Source organism: Cupressus sempervirens, chromosome 6 (assembly GCF_028749045.1).
Source record: "Cupressus sempervirens isolate cs-2001-9-10 chromosome 6, ASM2874904v1, whole genome shotgun sequence".
NCBI lineage: Eukaryota > Viridiplantae > Streptophyta > Pinopsida > Cupressales > Cupressaceae > Cupressus > Cupressus sempervirens.
In genome coordinates, this window is record NC_143123.1 from 498,132,585 (window position 1) to 498,141,357 (window position 8,773).

The 8,773-nt window shown below is 34.6% G+C and overlaps 1 pseudogene; it reads left to right on the forward strand.

Moving 5' to 3' along the window:
- Positions 1-5,391: 5,391 nt before the first annotated feature.
- On the forward strand, positions 5,392-6,981 carry LOC149553205 (cytochrome P450 750A1 pseudogene; annotated as a pseudogene).
- Positions 6,982-8,773: the final 1,792 nt, after the last annotated feature.

Here is an 8,773-nt window from a genome sequence, read left to right on the forward strand (position 1 = left end):
CAAAGGAATTTAGGTAAAAAAGAGTGTTAACTGAGCTCACTTGGTTAACAAAGGGAAAGTTGGAGAGAGTTACTATTCACCAAGTTCACTCGGTTGCTAAAGGATTTCTTCAAGTTTGTAGTGTTAACTGAGCTTCTGTTGATTAACATAGGGAATTGTTCAAAGTTAGTTTCTACTGAGCAAGGTCAGCGTACAAAGGATTTTTCTCATTTTAGCATATGAAGTTTAATTACTTTATGTATTGACTCTAGTCGACTATAATGATGAATACTAGTTATTATAATTTGAATTTTGGCTGACTTGACAATCTGGAAGGTATAAATAAATGGTAAATTTAAGATTTCTAGTGTGTGTGCAAGCATGTTGATTGAATTGAAAAGGAAAGAGACGGAGCGTACTTTGAGGTAATGTTTAATTAGGAAGGATCAAGTTTAAGCAAAAAAGAGATCTGGATTCAGCAATTCAGTTGCATTAAAATCAAGTCATTTCATTGTTACTCTCTAACCATTGTAGCAATGATCTAAAATCTCTTAATAGAGTTGGTTTAATAGCCAGTTGTAAATTCTCTAACAAGGTGGAAATTCTATTGAATTGTTTTAAGACTTCTTGCAAGGCCACTCCTAGCAAGGTGATTAAATCCTCTAACAAGGTCACACCTAACAGGGTCTTTTGTAACCTTTAATAGGGTTGGTTCCTAATAGGGCTCACTTCAAAAGAGTGAAAAAAGGTAACTTGCTACATTTGTTGTTTTTTACAAATTGTATTTCCAGATTAAATCCTGGTATCTCATGTGTTCATGTTATTTCTCTTATGCTTGCAAGATTAATTACTATCAATTTTTTAAGATCTGCTAAAAGTAATTCACACTCCATTTACCGAGTTACAACATTTTTTGTGTGCTTACCGAGTAACAATAGAAATTAATTTTCTCAGTCTAAATTTTATTGTTGACATCTAAGGGATCTAAGATTTATTTTAGTGGTAATTGATTCACGCCACCCTTTCTCAGTTACTCCTTCTATATTTCCAACAATTGGTATCAAAGCTTCTGGTGCTTGTAAGATAGGTTTCAAGGACCTAAGCTAAAGATCAATATATCTTACAAGAGAGATATTCCAAAGCTAAATAGAGACAACTTTTCAGCATGGCAGGGACTCATGAGACTTGATCTGGCCACCATTAGTGATTTAGGCTGCAAATACCTTAATGAAGAATAGAAAACTACTAGTAGTACATTATCTATTGGAGATCTTCCTAAGAAACAAAACCATAACATCATTATGATTGATATTGCATCTACTCTCAGCTATGATGAATTTGATGAGATCAAAGATTGTAAAATTTATTTTGATATGTGGAACAAGCTAAAGGACATATATGGTGGTGATGAAAATGTAAGGAGAGCCAAAGCAGAAAGCCTTAGAGGATAGTTTGATCAAATGAGAATGAGAGAAGATGAAAATGTTGCCAAATATGTGAAAAGAATAAAAATTAGTGTTAGTGCAATCAGAGCTTCTAGAGGAGAAATCAAGGAAGAAACTGTTGTAAGTAAACTTCTCAGAACATTGCTTCCTATATATGCAATTAGAGTATCTTCTTTTCAAGAAAAGAGATGTGATCCAAATCACAAGTTAAGTTCGGATGCCTTAGTAGGAAGATTGACATCTTTTGTGCTAGACAAATTTGACAATTATGTTACAGCTTCCAAAAATGTTGAGTTTTCATTTAAAGCTAAACTTTCACTCAAAGAGAAAGCCAAGAAAATAAAGGACATTGAGTCTAAAAGTGAAGAGGAAACAAATGAAATTTTTGATAGTGATCTTGAAGTTGTTGAAACTTTACTTGCAAAGAAATATTCTAGAGGTAGAGGAAAGTACAAAAGTAAAGTTCCTTTCATCTACTTTTCATGTGAAGAAATTGGTCATATTGCTATTAGGTGCCCAAACAGAGAAAGAAAGGATGAGTACAAAGGCAAGAAGGAATCCAAAAGTCATAAATCCTTTAAAGACAAAGGTAAAAAGACTTTTTTTATGGCTAAAGATTTTGATAATAGTGAAGATGAAATAGTATACATTGTTGTAGAAGATGAATCTAATGAAGAAGAAGATAAGATGGCACTTATCTCTCATGTTAGTAAAAATGACACATAGATCATAGATAGTGGATGTTTACATCATATTACTAGAGATAACAAAAAATTGAACACTTTGAATACTAGGATGTAGTGTAAGGTTTGGAAACAATGAACCTTGTTGTATAAAATGAAAAGTTCGCATAAATGAACTTGTATGTGACAATGCCTAACGGGTTGAAGGACAAAAACATAACCTACTAAATGTAGCATAGCTAATCAACATTAGATTCAAGGTAGAATGCATGCATGGAGAGGCAAGACTGCTAGATGACAAAGGGAATCATATTGGATTAGGAAAACAAACAAGATTTTAACTATTTTATCTTGATCTTGGTGATTGCTCATGTTTTATTGCTCAAATGGAAGAAAGTTGGTTATGACACAGAAGACTATGTCATGTAAACTTTGATAATATGGTCAAGATAAGAAAATTTAGAAAAGTAAGAGGTATCCCTTGTTTGAAGAAATCGGATCTTGGATTATGCAAAAATTATTAGATTGGTAAAATGGGAAAGACTTGTTTTAAGAGCAAAAACTATCAATCTTAATATTTCTTAGAAATTGTGCATACTGATTTGTGTGGATCCATTGGAATAGAAAGTTATAGTGGAGAAAAATTCTTTATTTTTTTTGTTGATGACTACTCTAGAATGATGATTGTTATGTATCTTGGAGAAAAGTCAGAAGCATTTGAGAAATTCAAATGGTATCTAGCAAGAGTAGAAAAAGAAATAGGAAAAAGATTTAAATACTTAAGATTAGATAGAGGTGGTGAATTCATCTCCAATGAATTCAATAATTTCTACATTGAAAGAGGAATCAAAAGGTAGGTATCAGCCCTTGGTACTCCTGAGTAGAATGTTGCTATCAAATATTAGAAGGATGCCATCAGCAGTGCAGTTCATACTTTGAACCGAGCACAGTTGAAGAAGGATTCACATAAAACTCCCTATGAATTATGGTATGGCTACAAACCCAATGTAAGTTACCAGAAAGTATTTGGTGGTAAATGTTATATTTTGAAAGAGTCTAGAATAGGCAAGTTTGATGTCAAAGGTGATGAAGGTATATTCGTAGAATATTGTTGCAAAAGTAAGGCATATAAATGTTTGAACTTTTCTACTCATAAAATCATAGAAAGTGCACATGTGAGAATTGATGAGTTTGTAAAAAAGACTAAAGAAGAAAGCAAAAGGGAACCAGAAGATTACAAAAGATTTGTTTACTTTGAACCTGATACATTACCCAACATATCTAATAATAAGGAGACTTCACCTCCTGAGTCTTCCTCAACTATCAAATTGCAAGAAGTACAAACTGAGTCACAAGGACCCGAGTCACATTCTAAAGCCACCGAGTCAATATCTACCAAGTTTGAATGACCCAAGTTAGAAGTTGAAATTCGAAAAGAGGATAATGCAATTCATTCAAAAGGAAAAGAACCTGTATTGGCCAAGTATGTTAGAAGGCATCATGCACTTGATCAAATTATTGGAGATAAAGCATAAGGTAATATTACAAGAAGCAACTTGAAAGGTACATGTTTACTCGCTGATTTTAAACATAGTAGTGTTAAGGATGCTATAGAAAATGAAAGTTCAATTGAGGCAATAAAGAAAGAAATAGAACAGATAGAAAAGAACAAAACTTGGATCTTGTTCCTAGGCCTAAAGACAAAAATGTGATTGGAACAAAATTGGTATTAAGAAATAGGTTGAGTGAAGATAGACAAGTCTTAAGAAATAAATCTAGATTAGTGTGTAAAGGGTATTCTCAAGAAGAAGGAATTGATTATAGTGAAACTTTTTTTCCTGTTGCAAGATTAGAAGGTGTTAGGACCCTAGATTTGCATATGCTGCTCACAAAGCATTAAAAAATATCAAATGGATGTTAAATCCACATTTCTGAACGAAATTCTTGATGAACAAGTCTACATTGAAGAGCTAGAAATTTTTGTTGATCCGGACAAAAGGGATATGGTCTCAAAGAAACTCATAGAGCTTGGTATGAAAGACTACATAACTACTTGATACAGATTATTTTTTAGAGAACAAATGGTAATAGTAGTTTGTACATCAAGAAAGGACCAAATAACAAAATTGTGTTGGCAGAGATATTTGTGGATGACACTCTATTTATAGGAAATGATGATCTGTGCAAAGCAATTTCAAGAGAAATGAACAAAGAGTTTGAGATGTCCATGTTTGGTGAAATAAAAGTCTTTGTTGGATTGCAAATATAATAGAACAAGAATGGTATCTATATCACCCAATCCAAGTATGTAAAAGAGATACTCAACAAGTTTGGTATGGAAGATTCTAAACCAGTTGGTACCCCCATGTGTACCAAGCTCAAGCTTACCAAAGATGATGAATCCAAAGAAGTAGATCAAACCTTATACAAATCAATGATTGGAAAATTATAGCATGTAGTTCACACAAGGCCTGATATTGCTTTATCAATTGAGATAGTGGCAAGATTCTTAGCTAAACCTAGAGAAAATCATATGATGGCAACTCAATTTTTTTAGGTCTATCATAGATATGCTATAAGCATGCAAGTTATATATTATACTCTCATATATATGTAGAAGTGGCTAGGTGTTTGTTGTAAATAGTGAAATCATTGAAAGTGCAAAACCAAGAGAACTCTTAAAAAGAGTTAAACTGATGAAAACATACAATATATACTTGTTAAAACATATATTAACTGACAATCTATTTAACCATTGCACAATCTTTTTTTGTTTTGGTACAAATACTAGTTATACCTTTTTGTGATTAATCAAACAAGATTTAATATTATTGGGCTCCCCACAATATCTAATAAAAGTATTGAAAAGATGCTCAAATTTGTCCCCTTTGGACTCATCTTACATGATGTCAAACTAAGCACAATGTGGAAAACATTTTTTATTATTATATTTTATATAACTATTAATCTCCGATAGTATCGGGAGGGTGGAAGAAATGGAAGTTAAACATAAATTATTGTTAGAATATATTAATTGTAGTTATAAAACCATTAAATTCGTTTACTTTTTCTTAATATTTTGTTTTTCATGTGATGCAGTCGGTAACATGTATTCATTCATTTTTTAAACAGTGAATGCAAGACAGAAGATGGATCATTCTGGCCATCGATTCAAGTGTGACTATTACTAAGCAGAGCTAAACAATGTCTCATCTCAAAAACGAAAAGCAATATAAATAGGCGGAACACATACCGCAACTCATCAGTGTTCCATTTCTCGGAGGATGGCTTGGCTAGAGTATGAGGCCGTCGCCATAGGATTTGGGACCCTCTTTGTTCTCTACTGTTTTGTGTATAAGGTGAAGAGTAATGGCAGAAAATTGAAGTTGCCTCCAGGACCACGTCCATGGCCTCTCATAGGAAATCTCCATGTCTTGGGAAGCCTCCCTCATCAGTCTCTTGCAACATTGTCAAAGAAATACGGACAAATTATGTTTCTCCGTTTGGGCTCCGTCCCCACTATTGTCGTGTCCTCTCCTGCCATGGCGCAAGAGTTCCTGAAAACTCATGATATGTCTTTTGCAAGCAGACCCAGGTGCACTTTCGGGAAATACATATGCTATGATCATACAGACATGGCTTTCAGCCCCTACGGAGAGTCATGGAGGCAGATTAGAAAGCTATGCACGGTTGAGCTGCTCACAGTGAAAAGAATCGAGTCTTTTAGACTCGTGAGAGAGGAAGAAGTTTCTGCCATGATCGCCTCCACCTGGGAAGAGAGCGGGCATGGGGCGCGGTGCGTTGATGTGAACAAGAGACTCTCGTCCCTGACACAAAATGTCACCTGCAGAATGTTTGCCAGTAGAACGTACTCTGACAATGACTTGGTTGGAGGGTTAAGCTTCAAACAAATGATTGACGAGATATTCTATGTGGCCGGTGCATTTCCAATTGGGGATTTAATTCCTTCTCTTGACTGGCTCGACTTGCAAGGGCTCCGTGCTCGCAACCAGGCCATTCACAAAATATTCGACGCATTTGCTGAGAAAGTAATTGACGAGCACGTGTTGGATGAAGGAAAACGGTACGTTAAAGATTTCGTAGACGTGATGCTCGAAAAGGCCGCGACGGAGGGCCAGAAAGTCTCACGCGTCGACATTAAAGCCATGATTCTGGTAAGTCTCAGAAACTTTCACAAGTCTTAGCTACTGAATATTGTTCAAACTATTCCATTTTTCTCGCAGGATATTTTAAGTGGGGGAATGGAAACATCGGTGACAATGCTAGAATGGGCAGTGAGTGAACTGCTGAGGAATCCTGCAACGCTGGCACGTGTACACGAAGAGATGGACCGTGTGTTAGGCAGAAGTGGCAGATTAAAGGAGAGTGACGTCGAGAAGCTCGAATACTTGGGATGCGTGGTGAAAGAAACTTTCCGACTTCATCCGCCGCTTCCTCTGCTCATTCCGCATGAATCCACGGACGGGTGCAGCGTGGGAGGATATTTCATTCCGCCGAAGACGAGGCTGCTTGTGAATGTGTGGGCGCTGGGAAGGGACGAGAACGTGTGGAAAGATGCTCATCAGTTTAAGCCAGAGAGGTTTATGGGGAGTAAAAAGGACGTGAAAGGTCAGGACTTCGATTTGCTGCCATTCGGATCAGGAAGAAGAGGGTGCCCTGGGATGACCATGGGTCTTTCTATCAGTGAGTTCGCACTGGCTCAGCTCATTTATTGCTTTGATTGGACTGTAGAGGGCGAGGTTGATATGGCTGAACACTTTGGAATCACTGTGCCCAGGAAGACCCACTTATTTGCCTACCCTAAATGGAGGCTCGCTACAGAATATCCCGCTCATGCTGCAAGTACTATATGATATGATGCTTCTCTTTCTAAGGTTTACAAACTTCAGCTGTTTAGTGTGTGCTTTGGAGATTATAATAATAATTTCTTGCTCATATATATAGAAGGGCAGGAGGTAATGTTTTCACTAGACCTATTCTATTAGTTGATGTGATGTGATGTAGCCTTATCTGTAGGGAGCTAATATTTTCACTAGGCCTATTCAATTAGTTGATGTGATGTAGCCTTATCTTAAGTCTTGAATGAAAAAAACTAATTCTGAAATCTCACCACATGACTTCTCTATTTAATATTTTTTAAATTTAGATTTTATAGTTACAAGTTTTTATATAGATTTTAAATTATATGTGACCTTTTTATATAGATTTTAAATTATATGTGACCTATCTGGAAATTGATATTCTTTACAAAAAAAATTTGAAGTACTTGCATGGTAGGACCGAAAGCAAATATTAGACGAGGGACAGTATTGTGGGGAGCATGATATTGAATATTTCAATAGAATATTTATTATGTTTGGAATTTTAGATAAATTAAAGTGCTAAAATTGAAAATATGGAAACAAGCTTGGCTTGTGAGATTAATGTATTCTGAAAAATAAAAATTTAATTAAATGTATTATTTTAAGAATTTATCCATAACTCATAAAATATTGTCTATTTCTTGTCACCTTAAGATACATGCCCTTGTATGTCATAGTGATGTTATCAACATGAAAGAAACATAAAACTAATCTCTTTTCTTATACAATATTTTTTTTTTAAATTATAAATTTGAAGCCATTTTTGATATTGGTCTAGGTTTTGTTAGTAGGAATGCAATCATAAAGCTCATTCTAAGTTAACAAATCTTTTAAAGTCTTCAATGGACCTTGGAAGGGAAAATTTTCATCTCAAATTCTCATATTCATGCAACACCACATTAATATACCCACCAAGGAAAATAGGAATATGTTTCAAATAATTTATTGAAAGGGCTCAAAAATTTTGCTAACTATTTCTTGAGGATGGTGTTGTTGGGACTATACATATTAAAAATCCAAAATTACAAAGGGGATTTTAATGATTTCGCAATACCCAACTATCAATTATCCCTAGAAGCCAACATATCAATGCTTACTAAAGATTTGTTCTTAAAAACCACTAACTCCCCAAAAGCCCCTTTAACATGAATAATTGAAAAACTCCATTTAGGCCAAATATCAAGAATGAGTCCAGAGCATTGGAAGCAATTCTATTGTCTTGAAGAAGTATAATGTCATTATCAAAAAAATGAGTTGATGCTTCATTATGTGTCTCTTATTATGGGTATTGATACTCCAAATATGTTAGGGTTATTCTCACTTTGAAACCTAGGATGAATGAGCAACAAATTGCTAGCAAATGGAAATGAGTTCAATATAGACGTATGAGGAGATTATTCTTTGATAAATAATAATGACTTTCATATCATGGAGGAGAATTTTTATTCCCCACTCTTGGTTTACTTGATAGTTTATGACTTGACAGGTATTTCCCAATGTTACTTTTTGGTGCTTTATGTTTTCTTTTATATTCATGGATCTTGAGTTGTAGCTAAATGGTTCTAGAGGATTCATTATAAGAGATGGATAGTATGGTTATCTTCTTAAAATGTATTCTCATTTATACTAATATTAGGCAATGATAGTGAGATGATTTAATGAAATAGGAAATTGAGTTGTTTTAATCCTCTATGAGAGGCTTACATCCATATAGATTCATGATATCATGCTATGTTTGATCTATTTAGGTTGGACAATTTTTGATGTTGTGGCTTTTCTCTTG